We start from the raw sequence: 20,054 nt of genomic DNA, 5'->3' as shown, positions 1-20,054 counted from the left end.
AGTGAGGACCCTGCTTGGGATTCTCTCTCTCCCCCTTTCTCTCTATCCCTCCCCTACTTAAGCTGTCTCTGTCTCTGTCTCTAAAAATAAATAAACTTAAAAAATTAATAAATAAAATAAGCCTGTTTTTTCTCTCTAATAAGGTTTCTAATATGTACAATTAAAAGGAACTCTAACCAATATAACATGAATTGGGGTATTTTTCTTTTTCAGTGATCTGTAATTACTGATCATTGTAATTATTCATATTTTTAAAAAAAAAAGAAAGAGCACACACATGAGCAGGGGATGGACAGAGAGAGAGGGAGAGCAAGGATCCCAAGCAGACTCCACGCTGTCAGTGTGGAGCTCAGTGTGGGGCTGGATCTCATGGATCTGAGCAGGTATCAAGAGTCAGTTGCTTAACCAACTGAGTCACCCAGCTGCCCCGGAATTATGTATATTTTAAAGTTAGGTCTTAGCTGTGAAACCATCTGATCCTATTGTCTTTTATTTGTTTGTATGTTTGTTTGCTTGTTTGTTCATTTTGGGTGGTCTTTTTTTTTAATTTTTATCTTTTAAAAAATTTCAGTAGAGTTGATAAACGATGTTACGTTAACTACTAATGTATAACATAGTGTTTCCACAAGTTTATACATTGTGCTATGTTCACTGTAAGTGTACCTATCATCTGTCCCCATATGTAACTATTACAATATCACTGACTATGTTCTTATGCTGTTCCTTTCATCCCTATGACTTATTCATCCAATAACTGAAAGCCTGTATCTCCCACTCCCTTTCACCCATTATCCATACCCCCCCACACCCCCACCCTGGTAACTATCACTTTGTTCTCTGTATTTATAGTCTGATCCTGCTTTTTTGTTTATTCATTTGTTTTTGTTTTTTAGATTCCACTTATGAGTAAAATATTATGGTATTTGTCTTTGTCAGTCTGACATATTTCACTTAGCATAATACCCTCTAGGTCCATCCATGTTGTCTCAAATGGCACCATATCATACTTTTGTATGGCTGCAAAATATTCCAGTGTGTGTGTGTGTGTGTGTGTGTGTGTGTGTGTGTGTACACACAGGACATCTTATCCATTTGTCTATTTTTTTTTAATTTTTAATGTTTATTTATTTTTGAGAGAGAGACAGAAAGAGATAGAGCATGAGCAGGGGAGGGGCAGAGAGAGGGAGACACTGAACTGGAATCAGACTTAGGCTTCATGCTGTCAGGACAAAGCCCTATGTGAGGCTCGAACTCACGAATTATGAGATCATGACCTGAGCCGAAGTTGGAGGCCCAACCAACTGAGCCACCCAGGCACCCCCATTTGTCTATTGTTGGATACTTAAGTTGCTTCCATATCTTGGCTATTGTAAATAACAATGGATAAATATAATGGTGCATATATTTTTGAGTTAGTGTTTTCACTTTCTTTGGATAAATTCCCAATAGTGGGATCATATGGAATTTCTGTTTTTAGTGTTAAAAACTAAACTTTCATACTGTTTTCCACCGTGGTTGTACCCATTTGCATTCCCACCAACAGTGCAAGAGGGTTCCTTTTTCTTCACATTCTCACAAACATTTGTTATTGCTTGTGTTTTGACTTTAGTTATTCAGACAGGTATAAGGTGATATCTCATTGTGGTTTTGATTTGCATTTTCTGATGATTGGTGATATTGAGCATTTTTTTCTTCTATTGACCATCTTTAAGTCTACTTTGGAAAAATGGCTATTCAGGTCCTTTGCCTATTCTATAATCAGATTGTTTGTTTTTCTGGTTTTGAGTTGTATAAGTTCTTTATATATTTTGGATATTAACCCCTTACCAGATATATCATTTGCAAATACCTTCTCCCATTTAGTAGGCTGCCTTTTCATTTTGTTAATGGTTTTCTTTGCTGTGCAATTTTTATGTAGTCCCAGTAGTTTATTTTTGCTTTTGTTTCCCTTGCCTTAGGAGACACATATAGAAAATCATTGATACAGCCAGCATCAGAGAAATTACTGCCTGTGTTCTCTTCGAGGGTTTTTATGGTTTCAGGTCTCACACTTAGATCTTTAATCCATTTTGATTTATTTTTGTGTCTGGGTGTTAAAAGACAGTCCAGTGTCATTCTTTTACATGTAAGTGTCCAGTTTCCCCAGCACCATTTATTGAAGAGACTGTCTTTCGCCTATCATATACCCTTGCCTCTTTTGTCCTAGATTAACTGACCATATATTCATGGATTTATTTTTGGGCTCTTTATTCTGTCTCACTAATCTATGTGTCTATTTTTGTGCCAGTACCATACTGTTTTGGTCACTATAGCTTTGTAGTACATCTTGAAATTTAGCATTGTGATCCAGAAATTGTGATCTAGAATGCATCTTTGTTTTTCTTCCCCAACATTGCTTTGGTTATTTAGGGTCCTTTGTGGTTCCATAAAAATTTTAGGATTATTTGTTCTAGTTTTGTGAAAAATACTGTTTGTATTTTGATAGGGGTTTCATTGAATCCATAGGTTACTTTGGATTATATGGACATTTTAACAATATTAATTCTTCTAATACATGAGCATGGAATATCTTTCTGTTTGTGTTGTCTTCAATTTCTTTCATCAGTGTTTTACAGTTTTCAGAGTACAGGTCTTTCACCTCTTTGGTTAAATTTGTTTGGGGTATTTTATTCTTTTTGGTGCAATTATAATTAGTGTTGTTTTTTTTCCTCTTATTTCTCTTACTTTTTCTCTCTTTACTTTCTCTCTTACTTCATTATTAATGTATAGAAACACTACCTATTTCTGAGTATTAATTTTGTGTCCTGCAACTTTACTGAAATTATTACTTCTGGTAGATTTTTAGTGGAGTCTTTAGGATTTTCTATGTATAGTATATCTGCAAATAGTGACAGTTTAACTTCTTTACCAATATGGATTACTCTTATTTATTTTTCTGAAAGCATTGCTGTGGCTAGAACTTCTAGTATTATGTTAAATAAAAGTGGTGAGAGTGAACACCTTGTCTTGTTCGTAATCTTAGAGAAAATGCTCTCAGTTTTTCACCGCTGCATATGATGTTAACTGTGGGTTTTCATATATAATTATGAATGAGGTATATTAAGGTATATTCCCTCTAACTCCACTTTGTTGAGAGTTTTTATCATGAATGATTGTTGCATTTTGTCAAATGCTTTCTCTACATCCATTGAGATGATCAAATGATTTACATCCTTTATTTTGTTGATATGATGTATCGCATTAGTTGTTTGCAAATATTGAATCATTCTTGCATCCCCAGAATAAATCCCACTTGATCTTTTCAGTGTATTGTATGTGGTTTGCTAACATTCTGTGAGGGTTTTTGCAGCTATGTTCATCAAGGATATTGGCCTGTAGTTTTATTTTTTTGTGTTATCTTTGGTTTTTGTATCAGGATAGTGCTGACTTTGTAGAATGTATTTGGAAGCTTTCCTACCTCTTCTATTTTTTGGAGTGGTTTGAGGAGAGTAGGTATTAACTCTTTAAATGTTTGATAAAATTCAACTGTAAATCCATCTTGTCCTGAACTCCTATTTTTCTCATACCTTTTTGATACCAATTCAATTTTGTAATTTGTAATAGGTCTATTCAAATTTTCTATTTCTTCCTGGTTCAGTTTTGGAACATTGTATATTTCTGAGAATTTATCTATTTTCTTCTAGGTTGCCCAATTTGTTGGCATATAGTTTTTCATATTATTCTCTTACAATCCTTTGTATTTCTGTGGTATCAGTTGTCATTTGTCCTCTTTTAGTTCTGATTTTGTTTGAGTTCTCTCTCTCTCTCTCTCTCTCTCTCTCTATCTTTCTCTTTCATGAGTCTGGCTACAGGTTTATCAATTTTGTTGATCTTTTTAAAGCTCTGATTTCATTTTTTTTCCTATTGTTACTTAGTCATTTATTTTTGCTCTGACCTTTATTATTTCCTTCCTTCATTTCCTACCTTCTACTGACCTCAGGGCTATTGTCTTTTCTCTTTTTGGTAATTGGTTGATTCAAATTATGTATTGTTGTTGTTATTGTTTTTATAACATACTCATTAGGAAGTTATCAATTTTTATAGATTTGAAATTTTTGCTGAAGAGTTGCACATAATATTCTTTTTTACAGCATCATGCTGTTTATATATACATTTATACACATTTGTATTTTATATAATTTAATAATACATTGCTTTGGCATATATACATATGTGGTTAAATTATTGTGAAAAGAAAATAAAATATACAGAAAAATCATAGAAGCAATTAACATCAATGGAAGAGCAACTGCAGGTAAGCAGGAGAATGCAAGAAGTAGTAAACCAGGGTCCTTAAAATTATTGATAATATTACATTTTTAAAATGAGTGGTTAGTAAAAATAAAATGAGTGGTTAGTACATATGTTTTGGTCTATTATACTTCATACTATATATAAAATACAGTTTTCTTTACTTATGAATATTTCTTTTTTTTCACTTTTTAAATTTTATTTAAATCCAAGGTAGTTAGCATATAGTGTAATAATGATTTCAGGAGTAGAATTTAGTGATTCATCACTTACATATAACACCCAGTGCTCATCCCAACAAGTGTCCTTCTTAATGCCCATTGCCCATTTAGCCCACACACCCAACATCCCACCAGCAACCCTCAGTTTGTTCTCTTTATTTTAGTTTTTCATGGTTTGTCTCCCTCTTTGTTTTTATCTCATTTTTGCTTCCCTTCCCCTATGTTCATCTGTTTTGTTTCTTAAATTCCACATATGCACGTAATATTCTTATTTACACTTTCCTCATTTTTATACTTCTAGATATATTTTTTTTCTTATTTCTAATTTTAACTGCTTTCACTCTTTCACTATTTTGCTTAGTTAAATCTTATCTATTGTCAAATGACAACTCTGGAATTTATTTTTCTAACGTATTTTGTATTAGTTTTAAGTGTTATTAGTTCTTTTACCCTATTTACATTTTGCATAATTTTAATTGTTTTATCTTGTAAATTAGTGATATAAATATTAAATTTATTGACTTTTATATTTTATTCCTTAATAATGAAGACATTTAAGGTATGTATGGTTTTCTATTAATTGTTTTAGTTGTTTCCCATAGTTTGGGTTTGGAGTATTCACATTTTGTCTTTTTATAAGAATTAGGTAATTTTAGGCTTTATTTCAATTATGGTCCAAAGATTATCTAAATGTGTGTTAATTAATTCCAAGTACTTGTCACTTTATTTATCTTAATACATTGGCTTATCTGAGAGTACTTATAAAATCTTTACTTTTGGGAAAGCTGTGAAGATATACTTTGTAACGAAGCACATGACTATTTGTTAGTCATATATATATATATATATATATATATTTGAAATTTATTCATTATTAAAGAATACAAGGCAAAAGTCAAGAAATTTAATATTTACATCACTAATTTGGAAGATAAAACATTAAAATTATACAAAATGTAAATAGAGTAAAAGAATTAATAACTTTTTTAAGTGTGGAGCCCAATATGGGGCTTGAACTCACTACCCTGAGGTCAAGACCTGAGTTGAGATCAAGAGTTGGATGCTTAACTGACTGAGTCACTCAGGTGCACCAAGAATTAATAACTTTTAAAACTAATGAAATAGAAAATATATTAGAAAAATGAATTCCAGAGTTATCATTTGAATTTAAGACTTAACTAAGCAAAACAGTGAAAGAGAAAAAGCAGTTAAAATTAGAATTGAGAGGGGGACATCTGGGTGGCTGAGTTGGTTATGTGACCGACTTCAGCTCAGGTCATGATCTCACGGTTTTGAGTTGGAGCCCCGTGTTGGGCTCTGTGCTGATAACTCAGAGCCTGGAACCCGCCTCAGATTCTGTGTGTCTCCCTCTCTTTCTCTGCCCCTCCCCTTACTCATGCTTTGTCTCTTGGAAATAAATAAAAATTTAAAAAAATACTTAAAAACTTAGAAATGAGAAAAAATGTATCTAGGGGTATGAAAATGAGGAAAATGAATATAAGAATATTATGTGCAACTCTTTGGCAAAAAAAAACATCAAATCTAGAAAACTGATAATCTCGTAACAAATATGCTACAAAAATAACCAAAAAAATCAATAAATAAATGGTACTTGAATCAACCAATTATCAAAAGGAGAATGGAAAGATAATGTTTAAAAGAAAAATAGACCCAAAAGCAGAACAAATTACTTTCAAAATGATTTTTTTGACTACCTTGGAGTATATTAAAATCTCACATAGTATTAATCTCTCTACTTTTGACTGAGTGAATAAAATTAGTTATTATATTATGTTAAGGGATGATTATTTATTACACTGTCATAATTAGTTACCCAATTTTATTGAATCATTTTTTACTACTAACTCATAGAGCTTTGTAAACATCTTTGGGCTAACTTTTAAGACTCAATAAATTAGAAGAAATACAAAATTTTATTATGTATTTCATATTTTTCAGCTTATAAGCACATTTTCATATAATTTATTAGGCAATCTAAGCCTCTAGAAATTGTGATTTATTTTATTTCAAATGATATGTCATATTTCTTCATTTCTAGAGTTTCACTTCTCTTTTCATGGATTCTTTGCTTTGAGTTAGACATTCAGTCACTCTGTTTATTGAATAATCTATCAACTTTAAAACTAATATGTTTCTTTCTTATAAAGAGAAAAAAAATACTAGCATCTCTATTAAAGTATCATTTAGAAGAGCCAAGTGTAATTTAAAATTTAGTTTTAAAATTTTTAATGGTCTCCATTCCATAATTTCCATCCAAACCACTTCTGTAGCTAGAACACAAGTTGTTGCCAATTTGGTTTGCATATGTATTCTTCCAATTGCTAATTTCCAGATCTTCAGATATATTATTTAATCCTCTTTGATATTTATATGTTGACTAGAAATAAATTTAAAGTTTATTGGAAAAAGATGACTAGAGTAACTTACCAATTATTGCATCATCTAGAGATACTTTTATTTGGAGACAGTGCCAATTAAAAACATCTGGAAATTTTCAAAATCATGGCTCACACTCCAGTCTCTTTTAATATTACAGTGAACCATCTGCATAGAGATTTAATACAGTTTTCAAAGTTTTCAATAACCCAACTTTTCTCAGCCACAAATAATAAAATGAGATGTATTATTTCAGATAATGTTCCTTCTAGTACAGAAGACCAACCTAAGCCATAAAAATAACTTCAAAGTCATGAGTTTTACATTTTTTTAAATGTTCATTTATTTTGAGAGAGAGAGAGAGAGAGAGAGAGAGCAGAGGAGGGGCTGACAGAGAGAGAGGGAGAGAGAGAATCCCAAGCATGAAACATTAGATCATGAACTGAGCCGAAACCAAGAGTTGGTCGCTTAACTGACTGAGCCACCCAGGTGCCCCTTTGAATTTTATACTTTAAATTAATTCTTAAAATAATTCAAATAGTTGAAACATTGTTGATGATAACTGAATTTTTAAAAACATTTTTGAAATATATTTCAAACACATACAGAAACACATACAGAAAGGTGCATAGATTATAGCTCTGTAAATTATCACCGAAGAATGCCTGTTATTGTTATATTTTTGAAAGCCTTTCCTTTATCTTCCATATTAAACAGAAACTTTAGTCTCATTGTATCCTTGAAATCTTCTTCTTATTTCTCTATAGCATTTATTGCCATCTCACATAGAATATATTTCCTTTCTATTTTGTGTGGATTCTTAACATAGCCACCTAAGTCTACCTGCTTCTACCTTTGTACTAAGTTGGTTCTTAGTCTCTCAAAATTTCAGTACTGAAATGGCCACACTGCTTTTTTTTTTCTTAACTGAGGTTCTTTCCTGTAGAAGTAATTATAACAGTAATAGTAATTGTGGTGAGCAGCAATATTAATTAATAATAAAGTTATAATGTAGTTATTTATGCTGATTGTCTTAGGATGCCACAGAGACCACTGGGGATTTGGATTCCCATCATGGTGGCATCTGTAAAACACTCAGCACTGTCTTCCAGGTGGCCTAAGTCCTGATTAGTTGCAAGTCTGCTCTGAGGATAGTTTATGAAACTCACTGTTCTTTAGATGAAGCATTAGTTTGTCGTTATCCTTGAATTGTGTTGTGACTAATAATTCTTAGTTTAGATTGATTCTTCTGAATCTGTAAGGAAGAAGAAAATAACATTAATAATGGACTGTAGTCTAGACATTTTTCTGATACTGTGCAAAGATCAGAAAAGACTGGAATGTCTTGTGATGTGGGAGAGAGTACAAAATAAAAACAGATACTTATATTTGAGGAAATAGAAACTAAATGATTATTTCAATCAAAAATATGAGTGACTAATCCTAGTAACATAAAGGTTGGATACAAATGACACTCAAAAGTTTTATCAGTAATAGTTGAAAGTGCTACAAAAATAGTTGAAAGTGCTAATCATTTACTATTTCTATGAGAATGATACTTAAAAATGTTCTGTTTAAAATTTGTGGTTCAAATAAAGAATATGTGCAGTTATTAATGAGGAAGAAGAATTTAAAAGAACATGAATCAATTTCACATAATAAAGCAACCAAAAACTGAAATTTTGAAAAGATTCTTAATCATAGAGTGTCTAAAAATCTTACTGGAGAAGATCTTCAAGACACCTACCCCCTTTTGGAACTTTTTTGTCAGTCTGAGAGGTTCTATAAAAACATCGTCTTACATATTTTTGATGTCTTAACAAAGGATCTGACAACCCTACCTTAATTTTGATCTTTGGAGCTCATTTCTTAAATTCAGAATAATTTGACATCTGGAGAAGGTGGGAATTAAATAGTTATATTTTTGAACCCAACAAGTGCTGGTTTCTTTAGATTTAATTTTTTTTCTTTTGCTTATCTCTCTCCTGTCACATTTATTATGCAGTGAGAGAAAGCCAGGTGGCAATTTCAATAGTCTTCCTGGAAATCTCCTCCAGTATGTCATCAAGTGTGTTAGGTGTGTATCTTGTTTTCCTCACTGCAGGTGATTGTTTTGTGGAACTTTTCACTAATAAGTAACAAGGTTCCCCTTTCCTCCAACTGCTACTAAAATGTTACTTATTTTCTTCAAGACTTTGCTTACGGCCTCCTCAAAACTGCTGGATCCGCTAATACTTTTTTTGAGGCCTTCTGGTTTTCACACACTGCATAGTACCAAAGTCAATGATAGCTGTTTTAGCCTTTTGTGATAGTAATACACAACTTCAGGTACCAAAATCTCTCTGGTTACTCCTTTGCTTCACAGAAAACCCAGCCTAGTGACATAAAGCAAACACTATTTTATTATTATACTCATGGATTCTGTAGGTTAGAAAGTCATAAATATTACTGTGGGAACAGGTTGTTTCTCCTCTGTGATGTCTGGAGCCTCAGATAGGAAGATTCAATGGCTAGGAATGATTTAGTAACTGAGATCTGAAATCATTTGAATGTTTGCTCACTCACATGCATGGTGGATTTTCCTGGCTATCTACTGGGACTTCATACCTACATGCAAACCCCTAAAAATGACTACTCTGTATGACTGATTAGGCTTTCTCATGCATAGTGACTAAATTCTAGGAGTGAGAGTCCCAAGAGAGTCAGGAGGAAACTGTATCACCTGTTTTGACCTAGCTTCAGAGGTCATACAGCATCACTTAGCTGGCATATACCCAACCAGTTCTAAGAGGACAGAACATAAGTCTCATCTATCTATGGTAGGAATGTCATGTAGGAAAAGCATGCATGGTAGGAAATAATTTTGTGGCTGACTTTGGAAAATACAACCATCAATAATAGTGTTTCCAAAACAATTTTACCATAATTTTGACAATTGAATCAGATCAGAATCCATTAGAAAGAGATGGCATACATAAATTATAAATTTTGAGGGGTATCTGGGTGGCTCAGTGGGTTATATGCCTGACTGTTGATTTCAGCTGAGGTCATTTTCTCAGGGTCATGGGATCAAGCCCTGTGTTGGGCTCTGCACTGCCAGCAGGGAGCCTGTTTCAGATTCTCTCTCTTCCTCTCTCTCTGCCCCTTTCTGCTCTTGCTCTCTCTCTCTCTCAAAAATAAACAAACAAACTTTAAAAAATAATTATAAATTTTGAGAAGAGTTTACATGTGTGAGAAGGTTATAGTGATAATTTCGAAGCACAGCACTATTACCACTCTTAAGTTTGAAACTTCATACCTAGTTTTGAATTATACTATATTCATTATTTCATGTCCTGTTCCTTTTTTCAGCAGTCTGTTTGTAATATTCATCCATGTTCTTGCATATAGCTTAGGTTCATTTTCATCATTATATTGAATTCTCTTTTATGATTACACCATAATTTATTTATCCATTCTCCTATTGAGAGACTTGTTTTCTAGCTTTGGCCATGATGCTCTAAACATTCTTGAACATGTATCCTAGTGCACACAATGCATGGATTTTCTAGGATATATATCTTGAGTAGAACAGCTGCATCATAGATCATGTGCATCTTAAACTTTTAACTTGATAATGCCCAACCATTTTCCAGTGTAATTGAATTAATTGCAATACCACTAACAGTAAATATGAATATCATTTGGTTAACATCCTTGATAACACTTAGTATTGTCAGACTTTCCTATTTTTGTCTATCTGCCACTCTGGTGTTAGTGGGTGTGGTTTTTCACTTTTCCTGATTATTAATGATATTACCCATTTTTAAATATTCATTGACCATTTGGATTTCCTGTTAATAGAAGTAATAGTTCAAGTTTTATGCCTAATATTCTTTTGAGTTTCCTCTTTTATTCTTATTGTTTTTTCAGATGTTTTTATATATTCTGGTGCAACCACTTTGCTAGGTATATGTGATACATATACCTTTTCCTTTTTTTCACTTTCCTTAAGATGTCAGTCTTTTATCAAATGGTTAATATTTTCTTTGCATACACAGTTTTTCCATAATACTAGGTGATGGTATTTTCTCATGTGATCTTCTTAAAGCCTTATAGGTTTTCTTTTTTATCTTGGTCTACAACCTACCTGAAGTTAATGTTTTTGTTCTGTGTTTAGGAAACATCCAATTTTATTTGTTTCCCTATGAATACTCAATTAACCAAAGACTTTATTGAAAAATATGTCTTTTCTCCATTTTTAAATAAAATATCTCACATTTGTTGTAACAACTGATATACTTGCTTTTATTCTTTCCATTTTACATTATGTTCATCACATTAGTTTTTCTTCTTATTCATTTTCTTTATTTTGTTTTGGTTTTAGTCAGTTTTTATTCAACATTTCTCCCTTTTTATTAGTGAATATTTATATTCTTCCAAGACATTGTGTTTACTCTTCATTTCCTGAAACTCAGACATCTATATCTATCTGTATTTATAAATCTATATATTCAGTATAATATGAAAACAAAACAGCAAATATTTTACATCTCTATATTTCCTGTTTCTCTTGCTTTATTTTACATCGTATTAAGATAAACATTTTAGTGTGTTTTATTTTCCTAACCCTTAGATTACTATAGGATAAGAAGTTTAGAAAGTTTTAAGATTTCTTGATAGTCTTCTACTTCCTGAAAACCTATATTTGTTAAGATAATTTAGACTATCTAATCACAGGTGACTATCAAGTTTTCCTTTACAATATGACTGTATAAGCTGAAGAGCTCTTGTTTAGAATTTTTATTATACCTTCACACACTATCATTATCCATTTACAAACATATATAGATGGAGGTTAGGAATGGGAGAGAGATTGAATCATTGCTAACCAGTTCAGTTTCTCCCATCTTGATTCTCTGATAAATTTCATTTCTTGATTTGTTAGAATCCTTTCAGGAATATTTTTATCAAATACATATGTTCTCCAAATATTTGAATATCTAGAAATTATTTCCTTTTATCCTGACAGATAAATAATATTTGATTGCGTATAAGAGTCTACTGTAGTAGTCCTGGGGTGCCTGGCTGGCTCCGACAGTAGAGCATGCAATTCTTGATCTCAGGATTATGAGTTTGAGCCCCATGTTGGGTATAGAGATTACTTAACAATGAACTCAAAAAATAAAGAGTCTAGTGTAGTAGTTCTTTTCCCTATCATCTGTAGCTGTCATTCTTTATCTTTTAGATTTCTATTATTTTAGATTAAATGTCTGGTATGACTCTAATATTTTATTAAAATTTATTTTTCTGTCAGGAATCTTTCAAATTTTAATCATTATTTTAATCTTTTAAAAAAGTCTTTATCTCGGGGCTCCTGGGTGGCTCAGTCTGTTAAGCATCTGACTTCATAATCTCCAATCATGATCTCATAGTTCCTGACTTTGAGCCTGTTGTCAGGCTCTGTGCTAATAGCTCAGACCCTGGATCCTGCTTCAGATTCTGTGTCTCCCTCTCTCTCTCTGCCCCTCCCCTGCTCACACTCTGTCTTCTCTCTCTCAAAAATAAACATTAAAAAAAAATTCTTTATCTTAAAAAAAAAGTCTTTAGTGTTCATGTGTTTTATCGGGACATGTCTACGTTGATAACTTTGTTTTCTTCATCTTGCCTGAATGTGGAGAGGACTTGAAATTAGGAGATTTAAATGTTTTTATTTTTTAATGTTTATTTATTTTTGAGAGAGAGAAAGAGTGTTGTGTGCAAGTGGGGGAGGGGAAGAGAGAGAGGGAATGAATCCCAAGTAGGCTCTGCCTGTCAGCACAGAGCATGAACCTTCAGATGATGACCTGAGCCAAAATCAAGAGTGGGACACTCAACTGACTGAGCCACAGAGGCACACAAATTTAAATGTTTTTAAATTCACAGAGATTTTCTTCTGTCATTTGTTAACCATTGCTTCTCTTATGATAGATCCTTTCTCTTCTATAAGTCCCACTGTTAGCAAGTAAAAGCCCCTGGCTTTTTCTTCTGAGTCCTTTATCATTTCTTCCATTATCTTCATTTCCATATATTTTGTTATATGTTTGGTCATATATTTCTCCTTGTTCTTCCAAAATACTAATAACCATCTCAAGGGTGTGTACCTTTTCTTTTTATTCCCCTGACATATTTTCAGATTTGAAGATTGTATATATGTATATGTACATGTGTTTTTTTTCTTTTTTTTTACCTCACATATTTGCCTTTTTTCCTTTCCATTTTTTGTTTTTGGTGTGAATATTTATTTATTTGTTTATTTATTACTTATTTTTGAGTGAGAGAGAGAGAGAGAGAGTGCAAGCAGGGAAGAGGGGCAGAGGAAGAGAGAGAGAGAGAGAGAGAGAGAGAGAGAGAGAGAGAGAGAGAATCCCAAGTAGGCTCCACACTCAGCATGGAGCCTGACATGGGTCTTGATCCCCATGGCCCTGGGATCATGACCTGAGCCAAAATCAAGCATCAGAAACTTTCCACCACAATATGACAAGGATTTTGTTTCCTTCAGTTTCCAATAACATATTCCTCATATTCTTGTGATCCCTCACCAGCAATATCTTTAATGCTCATATTTCTATCAACAGTCTGCTTATAATGATTTATGTGTGCACTAAGACAATATAAGTTTTCTGTTCACTTTTCACTTCATTCTGAGTTTTCACTAGCAGAGTTGTTAATGTCCACATTTATATTAACAGTCTATTAAAGGCAATCTAGAATTTGCTATATGCTCCTCAGAATTCTTTCATCTTCTGCCCAATTCCTAAATGCTTGCACATTTTAGGTATTCACATAGCACCATCTCACTTCCATGCACCAAAATCTGTATTAGTTTCTTACTGCTACTTTAACAAAAGGACACAAATTTGTTGACTTAAAACAATATAAATGTATTATCTTATAGTTCTAGAGGTCAGGAATCTCAAACAGCTTTCACTTGACTAAAATCATGGTGTTAGCAGGGCTGTATTCTTCTGGATACTCTAGGAGGAATCTATCTCCTGGCCTTTCACAGCTTTAGAGGCCTCCTAATTTTTTTTGGCTTATTGCCCCTTCCTTCATCTTCAAAGTCAGCCAGGTATAGCAGCTCCAAACTCTCTGACTCTGCCTCTCCTGCCTCCCTTGTGATTATGTTGGACATACCTGGATGATTCAAGATGATCCTTCTATCTCAAGATCCTAAACTTAACCACACATGGCAAGTTCCTTTTCCTTTGTCAGGTCAAGTAACATGGTATAGTCAGGGTTATCCACAGAAACAAAACCAAAAGACATAGATATATAGATATATAGATATATTCCCTCTTCACTGGAGAAGGTCATTTTTTTTTCCTATTAAGGTCTTCAACTGATTGAATGAAACCCACCCACATTATAGAGGGTATTCTAAGTCTAATTATTTAAATGTCTATCTCATATAAAAAAATAATACCTCTACAAAAATGTATAGAATAAAGTTTTGTCAAATATCTGGCCTAGTTGACCCATAAAATTAGCCATCACAACCAGAAATAGGTTTCAGGGATTAGTAGTTGAACATCTTTGCAGGGCCATTATTCTGCCTACCACAGTGAAGATCTAAAAATGTGAATAATGAAAGGAGTAAAATAAGACAGACATGGCAGGGAGGGGAGTACAGATGTATAGAATTGTAAGCATGTCAAATACAAAACATAATTTTCAATAGTGGGAAGGTGTGGGGGAATAGATGGGAACTCATATATCAAAAAATGTGGCAAGAGACAAAGCTATAGAGGTGGCCATAAGCCAACCTATAGAATAAGGGGTCAGTCTTCATTAAAGGCCTTGATTCTTACTCTAAAATGAACTGTGATGTATGGATAGTGAATGAGACAACCCAGTGAGTCACTGATGAGTTTTAAGTAGGAAATGATGAGATTATCATTATAAAAAGGAAGACTACTCTGGAACCAGTGTGAAGGCCTGATTTCCAAGGAGAAGCACTGGAGGGAAGGGAAAAATAAACAGTGAAACTGAAAAAACACTGTAATAGTGGCATTGAAGGGAAGGAGTTTAAGGCATAATAAGACTTGGTGATGGATAAGTTATAGATGGTAAATGGTAAGAATATGCCTTGAAGCATTTGGAAGATTATGTTCATGTCTAAGACAGAAATGTGATTTAACAATTGAATGTATGATTAGAAGAAAATGTAGGCATTAGGCAACGTTTTCTTAGAGTGATGATGATATTTGATTATATTCTAAGAAAATGTCATGGTGGAAATGGTAGGGACTTCCTATTATGAAGACTCTCAAGGAAATTTCAAAGACTCTATAGGTAAGATGCTTTTTTGGTAGCACCAAAGTAGAGTGGAAAAGGAGGGTTTAATGAGGATCCTAAGAATGAAGTGGAAGCAGTGGAAGTCTTCCAACTTAGAGATAAAATGAGGTGAAAACTCCATCATTTACTATCTATTATTTGTCTTAGGCAAATATATATATATATATATATATATATATATATATATATATATATATATAATTTTTAAAAATCTTAATGACTCAACTGTTATTAAGCATGGTATCAAGCTTCAGCAAAAAAGTTTGCATGCATTTGTCATTTAATGTCTGTGTATATGTACTGTCAGTATTATCATATTAAAGTTGAAATTATTGCAGCTTAGAAAGCTAAAACATCTTACCCCCAGTCACATAGTGGAGAAGTAAGAATATAAACAGACCTCCCGGACTCTAATATCTATTCTCTTAAGGAAAGATCTCTCTTTACTGACAAGATACTTAGTATAATGGGCCAAATAGCAGCTATGGTGTAACGTACAAGAAGCACAGCCAAGAGACTCAGGAGTGCATCTTCAAACAGCCAATGTGTGACCTTGAGCAAATCTTTACTCTCAAATTAGATCAAATATCTAACATGCAATACTAGATGTAACATAAAATCTATGTAACATCTAATGTAATGTAATATCTAATATGCAAATTGGATATGTATTTTCCATCCACTGATTTACTATTCAGTATGACAAATTGTTTACCCTTTTATGACTATTCCTTTTACCATTCCCCTCTGTGGGATTGAGGCTCAGATTCCCCTTCTTTCTGGCTCACATTCTATATTTTACCTGGTAGACAGTGACCACTGAGTCTGTAGTATGATTTGTTTTTCAAACTAGTAGACTACAAGACCTCTAAAGTTCATTATAGATCATAAAGTCTACTAATGTGCTGCATTTGACAATGTTTTCACTTTTTTTCCGAAGTGTAAATGTATGTAGCTGTGAAAGAGAAATGTTATTTACTGAGACACCTTTGAAGGTGCATTTTATTTTGTACAAAGGAGAAGTCCCACTAAAAAAAAAATAAGACTAGGTGGAATTTCTTCTCTGTGGGAGAGATTAAAGAAATGCTAAAGTGCATTAAAGACAATGGAATGCAAACGATATAGATTGGTTACAGAACTTCGAGACATCTTCACAGTCTGGAATTCGTTACAGAAAGTGGATAAAAATAAATTAGAACTTCCTGAAGTGAACACAGAAAAAGTAATTTGACATTCACAAAACTCTTCAGTCCTGAATCTCCCCCAAAATAATTATTTTACTTAGAAATTTAATTTAATTTAACAACAGCTGTCAGTAACATGGAAATAGCTGGTGAGCTTTTAAAAGTGAGCACTGAGATACAGAAAGCTATTATATAAGGGCATCACAGTCTGTGACAAACTGAGAAGCAATATCTTCCTTCAACAGAAGTGTGTGACAAGGCTTGAGACTGTTAAAACAAGTAAAGTTACTTATAATTGGGAAATTGCCTGTTTCACACAGTCCATCAGACACTCACATGGCTGTACTTAATGGAAGATGCTGATGACAAGCCACAAAGGTGTCACTTGGGTGACATTCCATTTAAAGTCACCCCCAAACAGACAGCGTGAGCTTTCCAAGGGGAGGCATAACCATTGGTCTGGAAGCAGGCAGGATTATAGTGCAGAACCTAACAATACAGGAGAGAGTTCTCCAGCCCAGTGACTTGGGGAATGGGGCTCAAGTGGGTAAGTAGTGTCATTACTGCTTGCACATGGATTTTGTGTCCCTCTTCCAATACTCTCTAAGCCCTGTCTATTCCCTGGAGAAAGAATGAAGAATATGGAAGCAGTGTGTACTTCTATTTGATGGAGAATATACCTAAGTGAAAATGAGGAGTGTAAAGGAAAACAAAAGTTCTTGTTAAATGGCATGAAAAGCAGATTAGAAAGGAGAGCAAACCATATATGTGGCCTCTCACAGTGAGACCTCCATTCTGTCTAATGAGGGAATTGCCTTAGATAATGTCAAACTCAGCTCTAGAAGTTTATTTCTCTGTATTCATAATTGCTTATTTTAGTTGGAGAGATGGATTTAAGGGATAAAACAAGAGAAAATATATAGGCATTGGCAGGTCCTTTTAAGAAATAAAAGAGAAAACTGACCTAAGTTGGTTATGTTGACTGGTGATAACGTGACATGGTACCTACTGACTGACTCTTGAATCCACTTCCCTTCATCTTTGATCAGTAGCCTGTCACTATTCATGTCTCAATCATTACAAACAACTCCATGGATTTCCCTCCCTCTATTTTTATCCTATTCCAATTTATTTCTACACTTCAACCAGAGGGATATTTCCCAAAATGCAAATCTGCTCAAGTCATTCCTTTGCTTACACATCATTAATTGTTCACTGTTGGCCTCAAAATAAAATCCAAATGCTTTAGCATATTGTACAAACATTTTGCAATATGACCTGTGGGAGTGTTCCCCGTGGCAGGACTAAAGAGAAAGCCAACAAAAACTGGGAATCGTGTTTATCTGAAGTACTCTCAAAATGTTGTCAGGAGAGAGAACAGTAAAGGATGTGCTTAGAAATCGGCAGAAATGCCTTGCATCAAATATGAACATTTGAGGTGGAAGTCCTGCCCCAGAAGTGGAGCCAAGCAGGCCAAGGTGACACCTGAATAACTGTGGACCCTGCAAGACGCAGCCCTGCCGCGAGATGTGCTGTTCTTCGTGTGTGAACGGGGTCACTTCTTTCTTAGTCCTTGGGCTGTTCTGCAAGGTCCAGAGCATCATCTGGGCCTCCCTAGCATAGCTGCCTTGGCCCGACTCCTGCTCCAGGCAATGCCTGCAGATACAGACTTCCCAGACTGTGGCCATTGGACCCGCACTCCATGCCCTGGTGCTGCAGCCTGGCAGTCCACTGTGGCACCATCAGGACCCTGGTACTTGGTGCTGGTCTTCTCTTCTCCCTTTATTCTGTGAGTTCAGTGATGCTACAGGCTGGAGGGTTCACCACCGATGGTTCCTTTGAACCAGGTATCCTGCATGGTCCACCGTGGTGAAGTCTATGCCATGTTGTCTCTGAAGATCAAAGGCCAGCACTTCTACTAACTCTTGGACAAAGCTGGACATTTCCCCAACATGATACCCTGACAACACTGTGGGTGCCTACTGCAGCTTGTGAAGAAACCACCTTGGGTTACTCACCCCTCCCAGAGGGGAACAAAAGCAGAACCTTGGTGATGGGGTGATGACCAAGGTCACACAAGGGGCCCCAAAGTTCATTAATGGCAAATAAAAGAGCAGTCACCCCCCACCCCAAAACAGCAAGAACAAACAAACAAAAACAAATATGAAGAGTTGAGGACAAAAGCATGAGGACAGGAAATAAATTAGAAAGTTCTGAAGCACAACATACAGAACTGGTACAAAGAATGGGTAGCAAGGAAGCTTCAGGAGGACATTTGTGTAAAGTGAGGGCAGAGCTCTTCATTTACTCTGTGGTGTAACAGAGTGAGAGTGTAAGGGAGGTGGAATGACTCCACACTGCCTCCCTTTCCAACCTCAACTCCTGCAAGTTGACCTCTCCTGTGCTATCCTCTTTGAGTAAAAGGGAATACTGAAAAATGCTCTGTACTGTTTCACATGACTTTATAATTCCAAATTAGCACAGTAACTTTTGTCCCAGTAAAAACTTAACATTTGCAGAATTGAATTTACTTAAATTGAATCCTTCATAGTGAAATACTCTCTTCATTCCAGAATGAGAGGCTCACACTGCCTCCACTGTAGTGGAATAGGCTTTCTTTTCTCCTGCCTGACAAACTCTTTTTCAATCTTTGAGACATGACATCGATTTCAAAAACTGAATGGTCCCTTCTATCAGAGCCATTCTTTCTCTGTGTCTCCACAGGACCTTATACATATCTAAGAAATATTACATACTGCATACCAGTGTTATTTGCTAATGTGACTGTCTCCACACTGTAACATAAGTTTCTGGAGGTTAGGGATGTGCCTTACTGGATACACTAAATGTATGAGAACGAGACTGAGGGAGAGACCAAGACCCATTAAAGACACTCTCCTTTCTCATAGATTGAATCCAAAGGGCTAAAATAGAGCTCTACTTTATGTATTTTGCTGTTGTTGTTTATTTTAAATAACCTCTTGGAATGTTTTCTTCTGATTTAAAATAGCTATACCAAAATTGTTATTTTTACCTACTCATAAGAGGGACACCTGCATAGAAGAAAAGGATAAGGAAGCTAAGGACTTTAGATCAAAATAATAGAGATGCAGGGTAGGCAGCAACTTGCTTCCTGCACCACACAGAGTTAAAGAAATGGTTTTAAACTGCCTCCTGGAGAAAGATGACTTAGCCTGCCTTGTGGGAGCAAGTAAACAGTAAAGGGAGCTGGAGCTGATCTAGCACTGCTTATTTTGCAACAATACTTCTCTTTGGATGAGAGGCTACATATCTAGAAAGCTGGATTTGGGAAAAGAATGCATCTCAAAAGACATGAAAATCAAAAATCTTAGGTTAATGGTTGCTTTTTATTTCTCCATTATCTTTCTGGAATGAAGAGAATATTTCACTATGAAGGATTCAATTTAAGTATATTCAATTCTGCAAATATTAAGTTTTTACTGGGACAAAAGTTACTGTGCTAATTTGGAATTATAAAGGATAAATGAAGTCATGTATTCATGAATGAAAGAGGCAATGTAGAAGAATAACTAAATCCATAGCTTTGGAACCAGATAAAGCTGGATTCATAACTTGACTCTTGCCATATTCTGTCCAACATACGTTGATGTTATTATAAAAAATA

General features: G+C 34.4%; 1 pseudogene; it reads left to right on the top strand.

Moving 5' to 3' along the window:
* The window catches only part of LOC125929454 (transmembrane protein 223-like), a 46,653-nt pseudogene extending 28,250 nt beyond the window's left edge, over nucleotides 1-18,403 (top strand).
* Nucleotides 18,404-20,054: the final 1,651 nt, after the last annotated feature.

This window comes from Panthera uncia, chromosome D1, assembly GCF_023721935.1.
Source record: "Panthera uncia isolate 11264 chromosome D1, Puncia_PCG_1.0, whole genome shotgun sequence".
Taxonomy (NCBI): Eukaryota; Metazoa; Chordata; class Mammalia; order Carnivora; family Felidae; genus Panthera; species Panthera uncia.
The sequence above is the reverse complement of the archived record's forward strand: the minus strand, read 5'-3'. Positions and strand labels throughout refer to the sequence as shown.